Genomic DNA, 23,859 nt, shown 5'->3' with positions numbered 1-23,859 from the left:
TGTAGCTTGTATTATCGATAATAATTTTTAATGATATTTTTAAATTTTCTATATAACACAAAATATATACCATAAAAATCATGTTTGTCACTCTTTTATCAAATAAAGGTTATCAATTATTTTGTTGTAATATTTTTTTAGATAATTAATTGATATTCATTTACTAATTAATTTAATATTACAAAGTTTGAGGATGAAGACAAAACTTGTAATCATGAATTAAAGAACCAATATTAACATTAGTTTATCCATTTCAAAATTAATCTTTTGAATTAGCAAATGTATACCCTAAAAGTGTAAATAAATAATAAAAATACATATTTACTAACTAATTAATTACTTGATTTATTTATTTTTATTTGGTGAATTTGAACTTCAATGTATGCTTTGGGCTTATTTAATATGGAGTATATACATATTAGAATTAAAAAAAAAAAAAATTGAGTGGACCAAAAGAGAATTTTATTCATATTATATTAATATATACATAAATATTTATTACGAGTAAAAATTTTGGGGGTGGGATGGATTGGGGTTGGGGTGGAGGGGAGCCCCTACCCACCCACGTACCTCCACCCCTGAGGCTAACCCCGTCCTTGAAAGGAATATGGGCTTGCAAAATGATGTAGCTACAGAAGTAGTGGAAATTTGTTTTCTTTATTTTTCATTTTTCATTATCTATTTTCTATTGTTTGTTTTCTGTTTAGAAAACTTGTTAACTAACACTTATTTTTTCTAAATTTACTTTTTTTAGACTAACGTTATAAAATTAATAAAGTTTAATTTTGAGTGATTTAAAAACTTTATAAAATTAATAATGTTTAAGCTTGAGTTAAGCAGGAGTAAATAAATTAGTTACGCAGCGGAAAATAGTTTATCCCTTCTTTTTTTTTTTAATGTTAAGCACCAGTTTGATTTTCTTTGAAGTGCTAGTTTAATTGCGTGGGACAAAAATAAGCAGTATGTAAATGTAGTAAGTAGAGAGAGAGAGAGAGGGGATTTTTAAGTCATTCGGTCAATTGTGCCTACTTCCATTCTTCCCTTAAAAACTCGTTAGGAGGATTGCACTAACTTTCCTTTTGTAGTACAGTTTGGAACACTTGAGCTTTGATCACCAAGCCTCAAATTTTTCACAAAACCACATCTTGTTACTTGCCTCTTTCTACTTCTCCTAAGTAGAGTGTTGATTGGGTTGAACAAGTAAAACACATTTCTCCAACTGAAAAGACTTGGCCTTGATTTGTCGTAGTTGCCGTAATTTTTTTTTTCTTTTTTTTCTAGATGTAGCTTGTAAACCTTTTTGCCTCTTTTTCTTTCTCACGAATACTTTTCTTGTAAGATACTAAATTTGTATCTTTTTCTCAACTTTCGCTCAGATTTGCACTTCTAGATATTTTTCGTATTCTGAAGTGTAAATTGCCTGATGGTGCTAAATTGAGGGAGATATAATTTCATCGGAGGGAAATTATTTCTTTAAGTCTTGATCCCATGCTAAACATAGGTCTTCGTGTTGTAAACTTGCTTGCATGGGTTGAGTGGCATAGTAACATGTGTCATTTTGTCTTCTAGTGGTAATATTCCTTCAGCCACTAACTTGAACTTATCATCTATGATTTTTGTTCTTTTTAAATTTTCCATGACTCTTTATTTTAGGGCACTAAGCAATGCGTTAGCCCACCGTTGGAAAATCTAATCTGGATTTTTGAATCTAGTCGAAAGGTGGACTCATCCGGAAGGTGATTTGGAAACTAGATTTCCACCTTCCGGAACTTCCTGTAGTGTACCTTTCGAACGTCCTTCTTCCTTTACCTTCTGGTAAAGTTTCTTTTTATGTTCCATGCTCTTCCTTAGAGAGCCTTCCGGACTTCCTTTCTGAGTTACATTCCGGACTTCCTTTCTGAGTTACCTTCTGGACTTCTTGTAGGAGTGTTACCTTCCGGACTCTTTCTAGTGTGCCTTCCGGGCTTCTTCTAAAGTTTACCTTCTAAACTCCTTCTTTTCGGTTTCAAGGCTAACTGGTTGCTTCCAAAAATTTACAACAGAACTTCCTAAATATTCTTAAGGTTATTATCTTTTGAATTAAGTTACTTTCAATTCTCATTTTTATTTCTCCGGTGTTAGTTGCATTATAACGTTGTTCTTAGATGTCCTTAGAATTTTACAAGCGTTTGTCTAGTAGTTTAAATTTTGGGGATTAATATTCCTAACATATTTTGGTATCATCAAAACTAAATACAACTTGTCCTTAACAAATATTTTTGAATATATTCATTTGAATGACTTGTATACATATAATTTTTGCTTTGATGTCTAATATATGTAAAATTTCAATTTCTAATATGCAAAGAAAACTTTTATTACGATATAACATAACTAAAAAATTTTGAACTAACAATCTATTGACTTCAATCAAAATCTAAAACTTGGTAGCAAATAAGTTATATTTATATAAGTAAATGCAAGTAGAATATAATATGGTGATAAGGAAAAGAATATAATAATGAATGCAATCATAATAATAAATAAATATGTAACTAGATAATTGTTAGAATGTAGTTATAGTAATATATAGCCAAATAAATGATAGATGATTTTGTTTTCCAATTAGAAAATGGTTTTTAAAAGTTTTCTAATTTTCTAGAAAATTATATAATATTTTCTGTTTTCAAAATGGAAAACTGTGTTAGAAACATGTGTTTTCTATTTTTTTATTCTCCAAAATTCTCTAGTTTTTCAAAAAATTAGAGAAATTATTCATTTAGTAAACGGGATTCAAATTTGCTAATTGGTGGGGTTGGGAGAGTCTAGAAAATGCTAACTTGCCCCTTCCTTTTGCCCATGCACATCAAGATTGGCTATGTTTTTTTTTTAATTATATTTAATTAGAAATTAATAATAAGATAATAAAATAGTGTGGATAATTTAAACAAATATTATTAGTTTCTCGATAAATGTTGTGATTGGTAATAAGATAATTTGTTGTGATTGGTAATAAGATAATTTGGGATAACCCTAAAATTTTGTTGGCTTATCGAGCCAACTCATCATCGATTTCGTGTTAAGACGAAAACACCAGTAAATAGCAATCTAATATGAGTCCCCGCGCGCGAATAGAAGGATCAATAAGGACCTAGATGATGGATTAATGATCTACATACATCTTTGAAGAAAAATAGGCAATTCATGACCGACATAAGTTCATGATGGGCATCCAATTTGTAATATTCCGGAACCGGGAATCTGTGGTTTAGGATTGGAACCAAGAACCAAACCAAAACCGAACCGCCCATGAGAGTAATGTTTCTGGTATTCACCCAATCATATACACCACCAACTAAATGCATCAGACAAGACTGAAGATTAAAAAAAAAATTATTATTCCGTAGCAGAACATGCAAAACTGGGAATGAGATTTGCAGTATCATTATCCATCCAAGCTAAAGGCTGAAGCCAATTTATGTGCAAGTGCTAACCACTTAACTTTTAGAGCAAAAACAAAAACAAATCCAAACTAAAACTTAAACTCAAACTTACTTTTAGAGCAAAAACAAACACAAATCCAAACTAAAACTTGAACTCAAGCTTGGTAGGGGGCTGCGCGAACACAAACTCCCTCTTCCACAAATTATGACATAGGCTCTCCCATTTAGGAAGACCTTAGACTACCACCCCTCCAATAGTGCAATGGAGGTCACAAGTCTAGGCCATGGCTCTTCTTGATCAGCTATTCACCCTGTCCAGGTAAGTATGTGTTAAGTTGTTATGACTTATCTATTTATAGTACTTTTATGCCTTTCCTGTTCTATGAACTTTCGATGTGGGACAACAATGGAGTGATCGACTTAGCCCATGACTCTTTTTGCATATCTCCTTCTTCATCCTCTTGACACAGTTTCTAAGAGTTACAAGATTGCCACTTCAGAAGCAACCAGATTCAGAGATTAGTTAGGCAGATTGTTCTGCTGTAACTGGTTTTGTAAGATTTATAATCATGTGACTGGTGATTTGTAACTCCAAATCTTGAATCAAACTACTCTCTTCATTCACTGGAATCTCTCTCTCTCTCCCACTTAATCTGCATCCCTCAAGCTAAAATCTGTGCAGTAGTCATCTGAACAGTCCCATTGTACAACATAAATCCTTCCTCAACTCTGCTACATTAGGGTATTCTCAATAGTTGAAGTTTTTGAAAAAAAAATAATTTACAAGTATGATTAGAAAAGAGAAAATGCGAGAAAAAAAATATGAAAAAAGGAAAGTAAAAAAAAAAAAAAAAGAAAAGAAAAACACTCAGGTTTACGCGCATGCCCACGATGGGCGCTTGTTTTGCAGTGCACGCAAAGCAAGGAGACGCATGTTTAATTTCAATGGGTCCCACAACTCTGATAAATTAAACTCAAGTTTTACCCGAGGACCTCATTATATATATTATTTCTCTTTCCTCCCCTTCTCTCCTGTACCTAAATAAAGCTATTCTCAAATATTGTAAGAAAACAACTAATGGAGATGTTCTAGATATAAATGTATTTGCAGGCCTTGATGGTCTCTCCAAACTACTTGAAGTGATCAATATCGATCCACATGAGGTCTCAGAGAAAGATGAATGGCGAAATTGATTGGTATGCAATCCTTGGTGTTGATTCTTCAGTGGGTGATGAAACACTGAGGAGGCGTTATAGAAGGATGGAGCATTTGCAATTGTTAGTGGAGTATGTATATTATCTGACAAGGCTAAGAGAGGTAGTTATGAGCAGAGAGGAATATAATGTTTTAAATGGGAATCCTTCACTTCAATGGTCAGAATGGCTTCTATAATCCAACGAGCACACGCCGTGCAAGACCTGTGCGTGAGTCCTTCAATGGCAACTGGTCAGAATGTGTTCCATAACCCAATGAGCACGTACACCCGTGCAAGGCCTGGGAATCCTTCAATGGCAAGAATATCTTCCGTTACCCTATGAACACACCCCGTGCAAGACCTCCGATCCAGCTAGCATGTGGTGTGGCACTCGCTACAAGTATCCAAGACTGTACCTCAATAGAATTCTTATCTGCGGCAATTGGCAAATGCCAGAAGTCCTTTAATTTTGTACCGTTTGGCCAACGTAACAGCCACACCCAAATTCTCCTGCTTCTAGCCGCCAATCAAGTGCGTGCATGATCTGGAACGAGATACTTTAATTTACAACTCCACAAATGGAGAAAGCTTTTCATTCTGGGCTTGCCTCAAGAAGATGGGCAAATATTCATCAGAACACCCCCTTTAACTCAGAAGGTGGTATGAAAACCAAGCCCCAAGGTGCATGGGCCAATGAAAATGAGACGCATGGATGGACAAACGTCAAATAGTGAGAGAAAAGGAAGGATTAATCAAAAGTGGCAGCCACCCAAATATAATGTATCCGGAAATCCAATGGTTTTTATAGGGTAGCAGCTTCTGCAATTAATTTTTTTAAAAAAAAAAAAAAAAAAAAAAAAAAAAAAAAAAAAAAAACCTATACTAATCAGAACTCAACATATATAGGTTCGTGAATATGTATTTTTATTATTTATTTACACTTTTAGGGTTTATATTTCCTAATTCAAAAGATTTGTTTTAAGGGTCACGCTATGTGAGACCGTCTCACGGATCCTTATTGGTGAGACGGGTCGGGTCGGGTCGAAACAACATGCAAATGTTATACTTATATGTGCAAATCTCACACTTATATGCTCAAATATAACACTAATCAAAAATACAATTTTTGTTACTTATAAGAGTAAAAGTAATACATTTTTCATAATAAGTAATGTTGACAAGTGCCTCTCACTTATAAGGGCAAATATAATACTTTTGAGGAAAAATTTAATACTTTTAAATCGAAATGTAAAAGTATTGTATTTTCCGTTAAAAGTATTACATTTACCCTAATAAGTAACAAAAATTTTATTTCTGATTAGTATTACATTTGAGCATATAAGTATGGCATTTGTGCATATAAGTGTTACATTTGCATCTTGACCCGACCCGACCCGACCCGTCTCATGGTGAGACGGTCTCAGACAAGTTTTTGCCTAGCTAGTTTTAAAATTGCTAAACTAATGTTAATATTGGTTCTTTAATTAGTGATTACAAGTTTTGTCCTTATCCCTCAAACTTTGGAATATTAAATTAATTAATTAGTAAATGAATATCAGTTAATTATCTAAAAAAAAATTGCAAACAAAATAATTAATAACCTTTATTTGATAGAGGAGTGACAAGCATGATTATTATTGTATATATTTTGTGTCATATAAAAAATTAAAAAATATCATTAAAAATTATTAGCGATAATACATGCTACAATTATTTATGGTAATATAGTAATATCATATCATGTATAATTGGTACTCATGTTGAGTGTCCCGACATGAATTTTTTGACTCCACCCCTCATTAGCCTCACCTCGAAAGAGGTTAATTAAGAATGATGGAAAATTGAATGTCTCTATAGATTCTCTGTTTAAAAGGGTCTAAAATTATAAGAAATTTTTTTTTTATTCAAATGGATAAAGAATAATCTGTTAATTTGATACTACTCCGTACTAGGACAATATCGCACATATTCATCATGTAAAGCGCTCCAAAGAAGCTGAAGCTTCTATGTATACTAGTTTGGTGAAAATACATGAGAGCTACAAAGGTTATGTTCAGTGGAATTGGAATTAATCCGACCCATCATATATTTAAAAATAAGAAATATAATTTACAAAAATAAAAAATAAAAAAATTCAAACTGGCGGTTCAATTTAAAATCGGAATCACCAAACTGAACCGCGATGGACTGCATGAGAGTAATGTTTTTGGTTTCAGCCAATCATATACTACCACCAGCTAATGCATCAAACAAGACTGAAGATAACAAAAATTTATTAAAACTGGAAATGATATTTGCAGTATCATTCATCAAAGCTAAAGGCTGAAGCCAATTTATGGGCAAGTACTAACCACCTAACATTTAGAGCAAAGATCACATCACATCACATCCAAACTAAAACTTGAACTCAAGCTTGGTGAGGGCTGCGCGAACGCAAGCCCCCTCTTCCATAAATTATGACATAGGCTCTCCCATTTAAGAAGACCTTAGACTACCACCCCTCCAATAGTGCAACGGAAGTCACTAGTCTAGGCCATGGCTCTTCTTGATCAGCCATTCACCCTGTCTAGGTAAGTATGTGTTAAGTTGTTATGATTTATCTATTTATAGTACTTTTATACCTTTCCTGTTTGATGAACTTTCGATGTGGGACAACAATGGAGTGACCGACATATCCCATGACTCTTCTTGCATATCTCCTTCTTTATCCTCTTGGCACAGTTTCTAAGATCGAGTTACAAGATTGCCACTTCAGAAGCAACCAAATTCAGAGCTTAGTTAGGCAGATTGTTCTGCTGTAACTGGTTCTTTAAGAGTTTATAATCATGTGACTGGTGATTTGTAACTCCAACTCTTGAATCAAACTACTCTCTTCATTCACTGGAATCTCTCTCTCTCTCCCACTTAATCTGCATCCCTCAAGCTAAAATCTGTGCAGTAGTCATCTGAACAATCCCATTGTAAAACATAAATCCTTCCTCAACTCTGCTACATTAGGGTATCCTCAATAGTTGAAGTTTTTGAAAAAAAAAATTTACAAGTGTGATTATTAGAAAAGAGAAAATGCGAGAAAAAAAAATGAAAAAGGAAATTTAAAAAAAAAAAAAAAAAAAAAAAAACACCCAGGCTTTGGCGCACGCGCACGATGGCCGCTTGTTTTGCAGTGCACGCAAAGCAAGAAGAGGCATGTTTAATTTCAGTGGATCCCACAACTCTGATAAATTAAACCCAAGTTTTACCCGAGGACCTCATTATATTCTTTCTCTTACCTCCCCGTCTCTCATCCACCTAAATAAGCTATTATCAAATATTGTGAAAAAACAACTAATGGAGATGCTCTAGATATAAATGTATTTGCAGGCCTTGATGGTCTATCCAAATTAAACTACTTGAAGTGATAATATCGATCCATATGAGGTCTCAGAGAAAGATGAATGGCGAAGTTGATTGGTATGCATGCAGTCCTTGGTTTTGATTCTTCAGTGGGTGATGACACACTGAGGAGAAGGATGGAGCATTTGCAATATATTGTTAGTGGAGTATGCATATTATCTGACAAGGCTAAGAGAGCTAGTTATGAGCAGAGAGGTGGTGCGAGGAATGTTTTAAATTAAATGGGAATCCTTCACTTCAATGGTCAGAATGGCTTCCATAACCCAACGAGCACGTACACCTGTAACCCGTGCAAGACCTGTGCGTGAGTCCTTAATTCAATGGCAACTGGTCAGAATGTCTTCCGTGGCCCTATGAACACACCCCGTCCAAGACCTCCGATCCAGCTAGCACGTGGTGTGGCACTCGCTATGAATATCCAAGACGGTACCTCAACAGAATTTTTATCTACGGCAATTGGCAAATGCCAGAAGTCCTTTAATTTTGTACCATTTGGCCAACGTAACAGTAGCCATACCCAAATTCTCCTGCTTCTAGCCGCCAATCAAGTGCGTGCATCTGGAACGAGATACTTTACAACTCCATAAATGGAGAAAGCTTTTCATTATGGGCTTGCCTCAAGAAGATGGGCAAATATTCATCAGAACACCCCCTTTAACTCAGAAGGTGGTATGAAAACCAAGCCCCAAGGTGCATGGGCCAATGAAAAAGAGACGCATGGATGGACAAACGTCGAATAGTGAGAGAAAAGGACGGATTAGTCAAAAGTGGCAGCCACCCAATTATAATGTATCCGGAAATCGAAAGGTTTTTATAGGGTAGAAGCTTCTGCAATTAATTTTAAGAAAAAAAAAAAACCCTATACTAATTAGAACTCAACATATATAGGTTCGTGAGTTAAGGCTATTTTTGGTAACCTGAAAAATAATTTTCAGAAATCATTTTTTGGACTTTTTGTGTTTGGGAACATCCAGAAAATGTCGTCAATAGAAATTGTGTTTTCTGTTGACCACGGAAAATGAGCCCATTTTTTTTGAAAAATGACTTTCGGACAAAAAGCCCAAAAGTCATTTTTCGGAAACAGAAAATGGCATTGTGCGGAGGGAGGGACGACCCTCTCCAGCCCAGTCCGGCGGAAACCAGTCCGCTGGCTCTTTCCAGCACGGGAAACCAAAGCAATGGCCTTGTTTTTTTAAAAAAAATTATTTATAATAAATACTATTAGTTTATATATTTTTCTATTTTAAATAAAATAATAAAAATATATAATTATACATTTCTACTCATTTTTTAGAAAATGAACTAAACACAGTTTTCCAAGAGTTCATTCAAACACAGAAAATAAACTCATTTTCCATAAAGCATTTTCTTGCTTTTCAAACACGCCCTAAAAGCGTTGGTAATATTTGGCCAAAATTTGTGAGGGATGACAAAAGTGAGAACACAAGGGAAAAAAAAACTCTCATTCAAATCAATTACCAATACAAGTAAAAATTAATAATGAGTAGGAGAGAGTAAGTAATATGCACATGACATATGGCAATGCTTATTTAGTATTTACATAATATTTTGCCAGGCCAGTATTAGTACTATATTAGAGTATAAACTGATAGTACTATATTAGAGTATAAACTGATTGTAAGTTATATTCAATACTGAAAGGTTAACCCATTATAAATAGTGTACAAAGGAGAACGAAAAGTGAGAAGTTACAACTAAGCTAGTCTCCAGGAATAGAAATAGAGCTAACAAACTATAAGGAAGCCATATATAGGCTTAACACGCCCTCACAAGATAATCTTGGACCGGAAGTGGAGAAAAAGGTGACGACCAAGCGGTTTGGTAAGAAGATCCGTCAGCTGAGCAATTGAGTGAATATGTTGCACAACCAGCGTACCATTAGCAACCAAATCCCGAACAAAGAAGTAGTCCAATGCCAGACGCTTCATGCGCGAGTGGAAGACGAGATTTTTGCAAACATACGTGGCACTCAAATTGGTTGCGTTGTTCCATAAGTTTGTGAAGTGCAGTCATGGAGCTATCACCAACTGAAGAAGATGATTTAGATTGCTTATGAAACACACATCCGATTCAGATTCAAAAACAAAAAAGGAGATCGAATTGAAATACCTTTAGCTGCCACACGTGTCTGAACTTCTTGGTTCGTTGTGAACTTGGTTGTCTCAAAAGTAAGATTTGTATAAGGGCATGTTTGGTTGGTAGGAACTCTTTTTCCATGGGAAGTGAGTTCCTAAAACTCAAAGAAATTACTCTCTTCTCATGTTTGGTTGATTGGAACTCATATTCCAATGGAAAAGCACTTCCTCATTTTACAGGAAAACAAAATCCGAGGTAGACCCTCGGATTTTATTTTCCTTTGCTGTTGGGAACAAAAGTTAATTTGGCAAGACCATTTTGCCCTTTGTTTTCTTCATCCTCTTTCCATTTCTTCTTTCCTCCCTGCCAAAGTTTAGAAATTGGAAAGCCAGCACACCAACACTGTGTATGTTCACCAATTCAATTCCAAACATTTTATGTACGAAATCAAATATAATCAAACATTTTATGTTCACCAGCACTGTGTTCGAAAACTCGCCAGTCGCCGCCTCCGCCTCGCTGTCGGCTGCCTCCACCTCCACCTCGCCGTCTCTGTCCTCGCCGCGCCCGCCTCCGCATCTGCCATCGCCGCGCCTCCGCCTCCTCTGCATCTCTAGTCGCTGCGCTCACCGCCTCTGCTCTCTTGCTCTGCTGACTGCTTCAACTGCTTCTACCAGAGAATGGGTTGGAGTGAAAAATGAAGAAACCTAATTGTACTATCATTATTGGGCCCAAATTGAAATACTCCGTAATAATAATATGGGTTGTTGGTAAAGCATGTGCTTTACTGGTTTAGGTTAATAATAATAATAATAATAAAGGTATATAGGTCTTTTTACCTATTATTCCTTATCCTTCTAAATCCAACTAAACTGTGGAATTAGTATTCCCAGTAACTTCTTTTTCACTAACCAAACAATAAAATCTATCTTCCTAGTAACTACTTTTCCATGGAATTTCACTTCCGGCCACTTCCCTTCAAATATTTTCCGCGAACCAAACGAGCTCTAAGTATTACAATAATATTTACATTAGATCAAATTAAATCACAATTTCAATCATAAGTATATTACAATATTACGTACAATATTCATCATTAGTAACAATGAAAAAAACAAAAAACGATCTCACCTCTAGCTAAGATACAGAAAATTAAGGAAAACTTTCAGATCCCTTGCGGGCACGCTCTTTCTGCTAGTCATTGAGTCACCATTATTTACATTCTTTCAAATGTGTTGTTGGGTTGGGGTGTGTGGCCATTAAAATTGGGAATTCAATCTTTTGGGAGAAGAAGGAATATAGGAAATAATATTTGAAAAACAGAATTATAAAGAAGTTTAAAAATAAACGAGAAAAATTATAAATGCTGATAGATAAAGTCATAAAACAAATTGATAGATGATATTGAAAGGATTCATTACCTATAAAATGTGTGGATTTTGAGGGGACAAGACAAATTTGTGTAGTTTCGAAACCCTAGATTATTTTATGTAAAGTATTTATGGGAGTGATGGAGAGAAACTTGAGGGAACTGATCTTATCTGATTTGATCCAACAAATGTTATGGGAGTGGACTGCTAACTTCTTCCCCTCCAGTGGATTTGGGCTTCCAACAGGTATGGAGGAAGATCATACCAATTCAAAGGGATAGATTCTTCTAAAACAAGGCCGGAGAATATATTTGATGGAATAACTTTGCAAAAAATTATTTGGTGTTACATTAACATAACAATTAAATTATTTGGAGATTTAATTAAAATGTTTAGTTCGTTTAAACTTTCTTATTAAACTTTATAAAATCTCTGATATATCCCTACTATATATTAATATTAAAAAAAAAACATAACAAATAATTGAGAGTTTAATAAATTACTTATAAATTAATAAATCATATGCCAAAGAAGTCCAGCCTACAAGAACCACAGGATTGCAAGCTTGCTTCAATTCATTCGAACTATTATATATTCTCCCAACTGTTAATTTGATACTACTCTGTACTAGGAATCTAGGATATATATAATTCTATACATATGATGTACAAGAATATCATCAATATTAATGGCTTCTCGGCTTTACTCACCTCAGAGGAAGCCAATAGCATAGGTCCATAGCTGGTAATTAATTTATTTACACGCACATAATCTGCTAAGTGAAGACACATAATGCATGCGTTAATCATCAGGGCTTGCCCTGGAGCTGAGATGGATACCTAAATCCTTATCCCATGGACCAAAGTTCACATGTCCTGTGGACCTTATTGGTGTATGTGTATATGTCTTATGTTTTGAGTTTTAATGTTTTTGTTGTAAATTTCTGTACCTTAAAAATATAAATTTTGTACCATAAAACAAATTAGTAATTGCATGTGTCTTATGTTATGAATTATGTGTCTTGTGTTGTGAAATTATATGCCTATGAACACAAATTATGTGCCCAAATCAGATTGGAAAAATAAGTAAATATATAATATGTGTATATGTCTTCTGTTGTGATTTTGTGCATCTTTTGTTATGAAATTCAATATCTTATGAGTATGAATTTTGTACCTTGTCGTGTGTCTATCCAGGGTCCATAATATTATGTAGACCCTGGTCCATGATATATATTGTCATGTGTCCTCGCTTGATTTTTATTTTTGTAATGAAGTTTTAAAAAAATTTGCATATATATACAAATATTTGAACCTGTGACTTCAAAATTACTTATTAATATTAAAATTCACTTAACACTTACAAACTATTTTACACATTAATTTAGTAAGTTAATACCATCGAGGTCCTCCAAGTATAGTGATTTTACTATGTTTAATCCTAAACTTTTAAATTGACCACCTATGGTCCTTCGACTTTCAAATTGTTACCATCTGTGGTCCAAGTAACGATCCATGGTTCTCCTAGAAGGATCACGATTCACGAATGGTTAAAATTTAATAGTTGAAGGGTCATGGTGATTAACTTAATTGGACCACAAATTGTAACAATTTAAAAGTCAAAGGATCACAATGGTCAATTTGAAAATTTAAGACTAAACGTTGCAAAATTACTGTATTCGGAGGACCCTGGATGATATTAACTCATTATTCAGTTAATGGATGTATATTAATGAACTTTGAACTAATTTATAATTAAACTTCATAGGTATATCTTCCATCCTTTTCTAGTTAACTGGAGTACGTGTATACGATTGAATCCGCGAATTGAATAGACACGCAATTTGGAGTTACAAATCACCAGTCACATTTATTCCTTTGCTTACGTATTGTCTGTCCATCTATATATGCTTTAGAGATTTGGGCTAAAAGTGATGTTTACGTTGTTGTTGGAGTACGTTACATAGATGATTTAAGGTGTGCTGTCCCACATCGAAAATTCATAAAACAGGAAAGGTAAAAATGTATTACAAATAGATAATTCATAACTACTTGTCAAATACTTACCTGGACAGGGTCAATGGTTGATCAAGAAGAGCCATGGCCTAGACTAGTGACTTCCATTGCACTATTGGAGGGGTGCTAGTCTAAGGTCTCCTTTAATGGGAGAGCCTATGTCATAATTTGTGGCAAGGGGGTTTGCGTTCGCGCAGCCCCCACCAAGCTTGAGTTCAAGTTTTAATGTGGATGTGATGTTGTATTTGCTCTGGGAGTTAAGTGGTTTGTTCTTGCATATAAATTTGCTTCAGCCTTTAGTTTTGGTGGATGGTACTACAAATGTCATTACCAGAAACATTACTGCCATGCAGTCCAAACTGGACCATATATGGTTTTTTGCTCAACATTACGTATATACAAAGTGGTAGCAAATATGGTCTATCGCAGTCCGGTTTTGGTTTGGTTTTAATTATGAACCGCCGGTTCTTGGTTCTGGAATATTACAATTCGGAACCGATTCCAATTTTAGTTTGAACCGGTTTGAACTTTTTTCTTTTTGTAAGTTCTATTTCCTATCTTTTAACATAGTTCAAATTCAACAATTAATTTTTTTTTATCCTAATTTTTGTTTAAATGATTATATCTAAATGTTAATTAGCCAAAGGCCTTGTGGTCAAGCGGCATTCGGTGTACACTCCTATGTTGAAGGGAGTGGGTTCGAGCCTCAGTGGAGACATCTGTTGATTCTTTGTGCTTCAGTAGGTTGAGATTACATTGTACCAGAGTCAGTACAACACTTAAATTTACCAACCGTCACTTTACACAGGCATGCATGCTCTTCACTAGTAATGACCCTTGTGTATATATCTCTCTTTCTTGGTTAATTTATTGTTCATGATAGGGATTGATAACTTCTTAATTACTTGGTTGTTCTAACATTGAGATATTTCCTTTGGCCTATTTATAAAAAAAAAGTGGAGAAAGCTATGCCACACCGACGAGGAGGAGTGTATATATGCACATAGAAAAGGGGGATGTTTAATTTTTTTTTATCTAACATATATCAAAGGAAGAGATTGTAAATTTTGCAGCGATCAAAAGAGTTTATTTATATTAGAGGTTTTAATGAGAGAGTTTGTAACAAATATGGTCTCTAATGTTGTTGGACCATATGATCATTTTATGCCCTAGGATTGTACATAAAATACAAAATCAAAGAAGGTGTTACATACAATCCAGCGAGAGAATTAGTTAGTGTGTTCGACGGTGAAAATCTTGGGCTACACCCAAAACAAGAAGGTGTTGCATGTTCCAAAAATCTCTCATCATCCGTTTGGCTGAAAAAGATCATTCCTCTACAATTGTCTATTAAACTTGCATTATATATTGGGAATTTGTAACAAGAAGAAGATTGAAGTTTCAAAGGTATCTGGAGTAGCAACTGCGTTTCCGACAAGTACAAACAATATTGAGAAATTAGGTCGGTGGCAATTTGTGTAATCTAGACAATTAACTCAAACTGTACGTATATACTTTTTTAGAAAGTTAGTTTACAGGATTAATGTTTAAATATGTGGCATACTTTAGTAATTCATTGCTTGTAAGTGTAAAAAATGTCAAAGTTGTTCTTTGGTGAAAAAGTATTTTGGGTGTGGCTCCGCAAAGTAGGAAGAGTTGATTACATTGGCTTCACTAAGGAGCGATCTCATGACCTTCCATTGGCCCCAATTGCACATCATTTGCTTGTATGATAGTTTGATGGCATACTTGTTAAGTCAGTTACCCAATTGCACAAAAACAATAAGTTCAGTGAAATATTTAACACTTGTTCCTAAAAATAAAAATGAGAATAACCAAGCATAAGGCTTTTCAGGTCAAAAACATAAAAGTATGAAAGAGAAAATTGCTATTTTGGTCCAATGACTATTGTAGTAGTGTTAATTGCTATCCGCGACTTTCAAAAATGTTAATTGCATACCATGACTATGCATTTTTTCTCAATTTTAGTCCAGCCGGCCAAATTGCCGGCCAAAAGTGGCCGGAAAAAATTAAAACTCATTTTATCCTTAATTGACAAGGGTAAAATAGTCTTTTCTTGTTATTATGACTTGGTCTTTTAGGTTGTCGAAAATGTTACCGCCGCTGCAAAGGCGTTGTCGGCAGTGCTCTCTTCTGCTCTTCACAAGAACCCAACATCTACCTACCATTCAATTCCCTCTTGGGCGCCATAGTGAATTGAAGATGGAGGTATTATGGAATTTGGAAGATAAATGGAAGGTGTCAACGAAGGCGGCAACCCCCATTTCGTTGTGTGCGTGCGCATGATCGACGGTGTCTGTGCTCGTCGCGGCGGTCTGGATGGTGCTGCGGCGGCGGAATTTCTATCACTGATTTTGGTTCAAATCTCCAGTTGGGTCAGATGAGGATGGAGAGCCGGAGGTGGCGGCATTTTCGGCGATTTTGTTTCAGATCTCCAGCAAGGTGATTGAGATTTTCTTCTCCGGTTGCAATGAACGGGATGGCGGCAGCTGCGGCGACATTCCCGGCGACTAACTGGAGAAGAAGAGCATATGTGGGTGAAAAGACCAAAATGCCCTCCTTTTTAAGGATAAAATAACTAGTTTACCCCTATTAATTAAGGATAAAATGAGCTTTAATTTTTTCCGGCCACTTTTGGCCGGCAATTTGGCCGGCTGGACCAAAATTGAGAAAAAATGCATAGTCATGGTATGCAATTAACATTTTTGAAAGTCGCGGATAGCAATTAACACTACTACAATAGTCATTGGACCCAAATGACAATTTTCTCAAGTATGAAAAATTGCACTTTTCAATATTAAGTTATAAGGTAATTATATTATTCGTCCCTACTTGTTGCCGGTTGCGCTCATTTTTCTGTCACCAATACGCCACTTAATAAAATGACTTATTTGGTCCTTTAGAGGCTAAAATTGTCACATTATGCATAAGTTAGAGTTAAAAACTGATGATTTTAGTTTTTGAATGACCAAATCAATCACTTTATTAATTGGCATATTATTACCAAAAAATAGTTCTCCAACGAACTAAAATCGTCACTTTATAAGTGTTGAAGACCAACTTACGGACTAAATCTGTAATACACGATGGACATGGTACATGGTAGAACAATTAACTTAATGTTGGTTTAGTGGGTTCTTAATTATACCTCAATAATCATGTTGTTTCTTAGCTTTAAAGGTGACAGAAACACTCGATCGGTACTGCTTGCCCCCACTGTGATAATCCAAGGCGCCGCATTAGCCACCGTGGAAAATTTCGGTCTATTATTTGTGGCACTACAAGCCACCACAATGTTGCGCTTGCTTCACTGCAGGTAAATAAAGCTCCGTTGGCTATACCATTTTGCGTATAATATTTTCCTTTAGGTATGGTGCTAGGGGTGTAAGCGAACAGATATTTCGGTAAATTACTCGTGTTCAGTAAGCGTTCGTTTATATAGATAAACGAACATAAATGAACAAATTTTAGAGTTTGATTCATAAACAAACAGAGTTTGGATAGTTGTAGGCTCGTTTGCTAAAAGCTCGTGAGTAAGCTCGTTTGTGTTCATTTAATAATGTTCATGAACAAGTTTGTTTAGTGCTCATTTAATAGTGTTTACAAACATGTTCATGAAAAAGCTATTAAGCATATATTATATAGCCAGGGCCGGCCCCGTTGGCGGGTGAGATGGGCACTCGCCCTGGGCCCAATGTTGGGAGGGGCCTCTTAGCTTGATTTTTTTTTTATTTTTTTGATGAAGTTAAAAAAAATGCTTGCATATGCAAAGATTTGAATCCATGACTTCACAACCATTCGATATACTTATCTCAGTTTTTTTTTTTTTTTTGAAAACAAATCAGCAAACTTTCATTAAAGTAAATGTTCAATACAAGCGGGAATAGATGAAATCCAACGATTAGGACCAGTTTGCGAACTAGCCGCTCTAGCTAAAGCATGAGCGCACTTATTCACTGATCTAGGAACAAAATCAAACGACACTGATTCAAAGTGTCGACATAGGTCCTTGCATGTACCTATAGCACAACCAGCATAAGACCAATCAATCCCTGAGCCATTGAGCATAAAACACACAGTCTGACAATCAGAATAAAGCTTAATCTTGGTGTAACCTTCATCTTTAACCCATGAGAGTGCTTCTTTGATTGCCAAAGCCTCAGCTAGGTGTACATCATCCATGCAACGCAGAGGACCATTTCGGGCAGCTACATAATCTCCGGATGAATTCACAATCAAGCAGCCAAAAAAGTAAGATTAACCTCTGAGTACACTGCTGCATCAACATAGACTTTAAAAACATCAGCCTAGTTAGGACCACCAGTCTGCATAGTATGCGAGACTTCACTCGAAACCGACGAAACACCTTCCAAACCCTGCCAAGCTTCTAAGTTGTGATATACCTCCTGCACAACATTCGTTAATTGCCAAGGCTTATTATTCCAAACAGTTTCATTTCGTGCCCTCCAAATGCACCACCAAATTGCAACAGCACGAAGCTTAACGGAGGACTCACCATGTGATAAAACGTTGGAGAGCCAAGCTACACAGTCCTCTCCAAAATCCGGGGTGTGGTCGTTCAGAATTGTCTGCCAGAGAGGTGCGACACATGCACAGTCCTTCATCAAATGGTCAAGAGTTTCTGCATGGGCATGACATAGTGGGCATGTTACGTCCACCACCACCCGACGATTAAACAAAACGGTCAGAACTGGGAGAACTCCACGTATGCAACGCCATATGAAGTTGTGTACTGTTGGATGAATTTTTAATTTCCACAATGAACTCCAAGGGACAGTGCTATTACTGACAGGCAAGGTAGATAAAGCACGATACCCATTCTTAACAGAATACAACCCCCTTATATCTCCCCTCCAACACCATTTATCAACATACTGAATATTAACAGGAATTTTAAGGATTAATCCCACATCACGCGGTAAAAACATATTATTCAGCAGTTCCAGATTCCAATCAGAAGATACAGGATGAATAAGATCGCTTACTTTCATTTCCGGGTTATAATTAGCCACAGGAGTTTGAATATAATGAAGACCCTCGTCTGGTAGCCATGGATGATTCCATATCCTTGTGTCTTGGCCATTACCAATCCTCCTGTAAGATCCCGATCGTAACACCTCTTGGCCCGCTAGTATGGACCGCCAGCAGTAGCTCGGGTTTGCCCCAATCTTCGCATCAAGAAACTCATCCCGGGGGTAATATCTTGATTTATATAATCTGGCAGCTAGAGATGTAGGATTAGTCATAAGTCGCCATCCCTGCTTAGCCAACAGGGCCACATTAAAACGATTGAGAGCTTTAAAACCAAGCCCTCCTTTCAACTTTGGAGAACACATCACACTCCAGGACATCCATCGAATGCTTCCACCTCTATTACCACCTGCTCCCCACCAGAATTTATTCATCACTCTTTCAATCCTTTCACAAAGCATAGTAGGAAGGAAATAGATGCTCATAGAATATGTGGGCATGGATTGCGCCACGCTTTTTAAAAGCACTTCTTTACCGGCCCTTGACAGGATTTTTTTGTTCCAGCCACTCAAACGACTAATCAGTTTAGCTTCAATATAGGAGAACACCTCACGTTTATTCCTTCCAATGCCCATAGGAAGACCCAAGTACCGACCAATGTCAGAAGTTTGAGCAACATTAAAAACATTGGAAACAGCAGCGCGCATGGCATTGGTGGTATTACGGCTGAACACAATGCAGGACTTAGAATAATTAACTGATTGCCCAAACATTCGTTCATAATCCACTAAGCAACTCTTAACCGCTTCAGCCTCCTGAATAGTAGCTTTGAAGAACAGCAAGCTGTCATCCGCAAAGAACAGATGTGACACACCAGGAGCACCTCTAGCTACAATGCAAGGAGATATCAAATTAGTCCTTTCGGCTTTAGACAGTAGAAAAGAGAGCCCTTCCGCACATAATATGAAAAGATAGGGAGAAAGAGGATCGCCCTGCCGTAATCCACAAGATGGCATAATAAAATCGGAGAGCTCCCCGTTAACCCCCACTTTATACCGAACTGTTGTAACACACCGCATAACCATTCGGATCCATCTGTCATGAAAACCTATACGGCTCATAATAGTCTCAAGAAAGGACCATTCCATTTTGTCGTACGCTTTGGCCATATCAAGTTTCAGTGCACACCACCCATCACGCCCTTCCCGCTTACGGTTCATAAAGTGGATTACCTCCGACGCAATTAACACATTATCGGTAATCAAACGACCCGGCAGAAATGCACTCTGACTTACCGAGATTGCCTGCTCAAGAACCAACTTCAATCTGTTGGCCAACATCTTCAAAAGAATTTTATACAAAACATTGCATAAAGCTATTGGCCGGAGATCTCTCATGGTAGCTGGAATCTGTTTCTTCGGTATAAGAGTGATATATGCATCATTAAAGCCCGGGGGAAAAAAATCCTCATTCACACAAGAGATAACAAACTGAGCAATGTCATTACCAATTTCTCCCCAGAAATGTTGGTAAAAAGCCGGACTGTATCCATCAGGACCCGGTGACTTATCCGATGCCATGGAAAATAACGCCTCTTTAACCTCGTCAACAGTAAAAGGCCTAAGAAGTTGGTCATTATCAGTAGCGTGAATCGAAGGCACAAAATCATCCAAAGATTCTCCAAGTATTGTTCCCTTCGTTGTGAAGACAGTCTGGAAATACTGCATTGCAAGTGTCAGTAAGTCCTTCCCTTCAACCCAACGATTGGATTCATCTTGGAGCTTCACTATGCGATTTTTCCTCTTCCTTGTCGATGCATATTGGTGATAAAATTTAGTATTCCTATCACCTTTATGTAACCAATGTTGTTTGGCTCTCTGACGCCAATATATATTCTGCTGATCAAGCAACACACATAACTGAGAATCCAGCTCTCGGACCAGTGTTAAAGTAGCGGCATCACGTCTACCTCTCAGATTATTAATTCTAGACTGCACCAGCTCTATTTCCTTTGCAATCCTCTTAGCAAAATCGCCACCCCACCTCTTTAAGTCGATGCTACATTTATCAAGACGCACCGGCAATTCATCACCCACCGACGAATCCCAAGAGGAAATAACAATCTCCTTGCAGCCAACATCCGTCAACCATGCATTTTCAAACATAAATCTCCGGCGACATCTGGTTACTTTCGGGCTATCCAGTTCAATAGCAAGAGCCGAATGATCTGATGTTAAGACATCATGATTATACACCGTAGCATGCGGAAACAGAGCACACCAATCCGCCATTGCAACCGCTCTATCCAACCTCTCTTCAACCCATGACTATGTTCCTCTTCCACGTTCCCAGGTAAACCTCCTCCCTCTCATACCTAAATCAAAGAGTCCGCAATCCTCTAGTGCCAGGTTAAAGCCTTCCATAAGAGCCGTAGGATGCGAATGAATACCCCGCTTTTCAGTTGGAGAAGCAAGATCATTAAAGTCACCAACTACTAACCAGGGTAAGTCAGACTTGGTTTTTAGAGTACGCAAAAAATCCCAACTTTGCTGCCGGCGACTCCTCTCAGGGAAGCCATAATAGAATGTCAACCTCCACGGAGAGGAACCCGGTAAGGTTACTTGGATATCGATATGATTTTTCGAATAACCTAGAAGATTTGCAGTGCCATTATCCCTCCAGAACAAAGCCCTATCCTCCTCCCAAACCACCACCATCCACATAGAACATACCATCAAAATTCATCTTTGCCTTCAAACTCTCTGCATGAGCTTGTCGGACTTTCGTTTCCATTAAAAAAATAAAAAGCGGCTTGACCTTAGCTTCTAAGGCCAGAATTTCACGAACTGTGCGTGGGTTGCCAAGACCACGACAGTTCCAGCTTATTGAACTCATTGGGTCGGGTGGGGCTGGACCGCACCAGTTCCCGCCAAAAGCAAGTTTTTTGAACCAGTAGAATCAACATCCATATGGCTATCAACAGTTTCGGTGTTACCCTCAGTATCATGTGCACGTTTGCGTTTCGGATCATGTAACATAATTACGCCATCTTTTTTCGCCATGCAGTCACGTGTTGCGGTCATGCATTGCATAGCAGGTAATTCATTTTGACTAACAGACTTACCATGTGAGGTCTCTTGATCAGAACCGTAAACCTGCATGGCAAGTGAATCAGGGAGAATATTCTGGGAAGTATTACCATTTTTATCATCGTGAACCCTAGCACCCGGCGCATCCCATTGTCGGCGTTCAGCTGTCGTATCCGGCGCAACCCACATTTGACCAGCCGTCGGAGCATTGCGACGACTACCGGCGCGCAGCTCAGGACCATAAGGTTTCTCAATATTTGCTTGCACACCATGGCCTCTTTTATGACAGAAGCGATCACCGTGCCCAATCACACTGCATATGAAGCAAAAAGTCGGAAGGCGTTCATACTTAAACTCCAGCTTAACCCAGGCACCATCATCCTTTTTAATCCTCATTCCCTTCTTCAACGGCTTCGCTATATCCAGTTCGATCCTGATTCAGAAGAAGGTTCTCATTGATCCATCAAAGTTCCGGCTATCCATCATTACCACACTGCCAATAAAGCCTCCTACAACATTCAACACAGCTTCAGATCTCAAGCCTGCAGGAAGGTCGTGCACCTGTACCCAAAACTCGGCATGATCTAACTCCACCAAGTCGGGATCGACTTCTAGGTTGATGCGTTTGAGAATGAGTAGATTCTGCTCATACGTCCACGGTCCGTCCTCAATAATCCGAGATAAATCATTGTCATCAAAAAAGCGGAACAGAAACCGCCTTGGCTGAAGCTCTCTGACATTTAGACCAAAAGCCGGTTGCCATACAGACGCCATAGTATCACGGAGAAAAGCCAGCTTCACAGGTTTGCCCGTCACAAGACGACCCACCGCATAAAACTCTGGTTCTTCATCAATAGCTCGAACAGGAACATTACCAACTTGACGCGTATTATCCTCGTCCTCAAGGCCGGCAAGGGTTAGGGTTGTCATGGTAGAAGCAACCACGTTAGGATCCATAATCAAACAGAAGACAACGAACAAGGCAAAACAGGCTTCTCACGGAGAGAAGAGGAAGACGCTCGCGAAAGATAGCGAGAGGAAAACTGTCGAGCAAAATCCTTATCTCAGTTAATAGATATATATTAGCGACCATTAAATTTATTTATAATTAAACTTCATATAGGGGCCCAAAGTTTGAATAGGAACTAATCCAAGGCTATTCTAAAATGTTTTTTAATAAAAAAAAAGTTATATGTTTACAAAAATTTAAAATTATCATTTAATTATTTTCAATTGACCCATACAATCTTTTAACTTCATATATTAAGGGCCTTTGTTTTTATTTTGCCCACAGCCTATAAAATGATAGGACCGCCCTGGGTCTCATTCAGCACTCTGAAATATACATTATAAACAATAAGCATTCACAAACACACATGCATATAAGCGCATCAAGAAAACACACAAGAAATTCCATGCAGATCATATTCTCAGGAAAACACACACAAGAACATGCATGCAATCAAAAAACACACTAAGATGCATTCAGATTCATAAACACATATTTAACCATCAACAAAAAAGGAATTGCGGATCCGACCAATTACAGATATTGATATGTAATTTCCATTCTAAGAGATATACGTAAGAAGTTAACATGCAGATCACAAACTTAATTATTCATTCTAAGATATACCTTGACTCTCATTATAGGATTTGTTTCCACCTCCACCAGTATTGTTCCTTGTTGGATGATCTTCATCATTACGCTCCTCATCGAGAAAATTAATCCGTGGTATGCAATTATTCGAATCAATAAACTACATAAGATATATAAAGAAGTGAAATGAACATAAACAAGTAGAATTGTAGTAGTATTGAATGGAATAAAGCAAAGATATTACAAGTAGATTGTCAGAATGGAGATGATCTATAACCATCGTACAATGCGAATTTATACATAATAATAATAATAACTAACTTGCCAATTTCACAATGGGCTATAATACCAAGTCAAGGACCCTGTCGTGGGCCGTAGGACTAACTTGCCAATTTCACAATGGGCTATAATACCAAGTCAAGGACCCTGTCGTGGGCCGTAGGACTAAGTCAAGGCCCGTCATCCTAGGCCCAGAGACAGGCTCTGGCTCTGGACTTCCTTTGGGCTACTCAAGCTATCTTCTTGGACCCCGAGCGATGGGCTCATTGACCCTGCGGGTCCCTATTATTGAGTCATTTCCAATATATCCATCAGCTCCCCATCATCTGCACTGTTTTTCGGATGATCATCCATAAGCGAGTACCAGATCAGAGAATAATATGAT

General features: G+C 37.2%; 1 long non-coding RNA gene and 3 other non-coding genes across 4 annotated transcripts; 1 reads left to right on the top strand and 3 right to left on the bottom strand.

Moving 5' to 3' along the window:
• Positions 1-3,587: 3,587 nt before the first annotated feature.
• Positions 3,588-3,749, bottom strand: LOC116033729. Its single transcript, XR_004100904.1, has one exon. It is a non-coding gene; the product is annotated as a U1 spliceosomal RNA (small nuclear RNA).
• Positions 3,750-7,034: 3,285 nt separating this feature from the next.
• LOC116033730 lies at positions 7,035-7,196 on the bottom strand. The gene has a single exon (XR_004100905.1). It is a non-coding gene; the product is annotated as a U1 spliceosomal RNA (small nuclear RNA).
• Positions 7,197-9,631: 2,435 nt separating this feature from the next.
• On the bottom strand, positions 9,632-10,802 carry LOC116032795. Its single transcript, XR_004100791.1, has 2 exons — positions 10,142-10,802; positions 9,632-10,059 (listed from the first exon to the last, which is right to left on the bottom strand). It is a non-coding gene; the product is annotated as an uncharacterized LOC116032795 (long non-coding RNA).
• A 2,734-nt stretch (positions 10,803-13,536) lies between these two features.
• Positions 13,537-13,697, top strand: LOC116033727. Its single transcript, XR_004100902.1, has one exon. It is a non-coding gene; the product is annotated as a U1 spliceosomal RNA (small nuclear RNA).
• The last annotated feature ends 10,162 nt before the right edge of the window (positions 13,698-23,859 follow it).

This window comes from Ipomoea triloba, chromosome 10 (assembly GCF_003576645.1).
Source record: "Ipomoea triloba cultivar NCNSP0323 chromosome 10, ASM357664v1".
Lineage (NCBI taxonomy): Eukaryota > Viridiplantae > Streptophyta > Magnoliopsida > Solanales > Convolvulaceae > Ipomoea > Ipomoea triloba.
The sequence above is the reverse complement of the archived record's forward strand: the minus strand, read 5'-3'. Positions and strand labels throughout refer to the sequence as shown.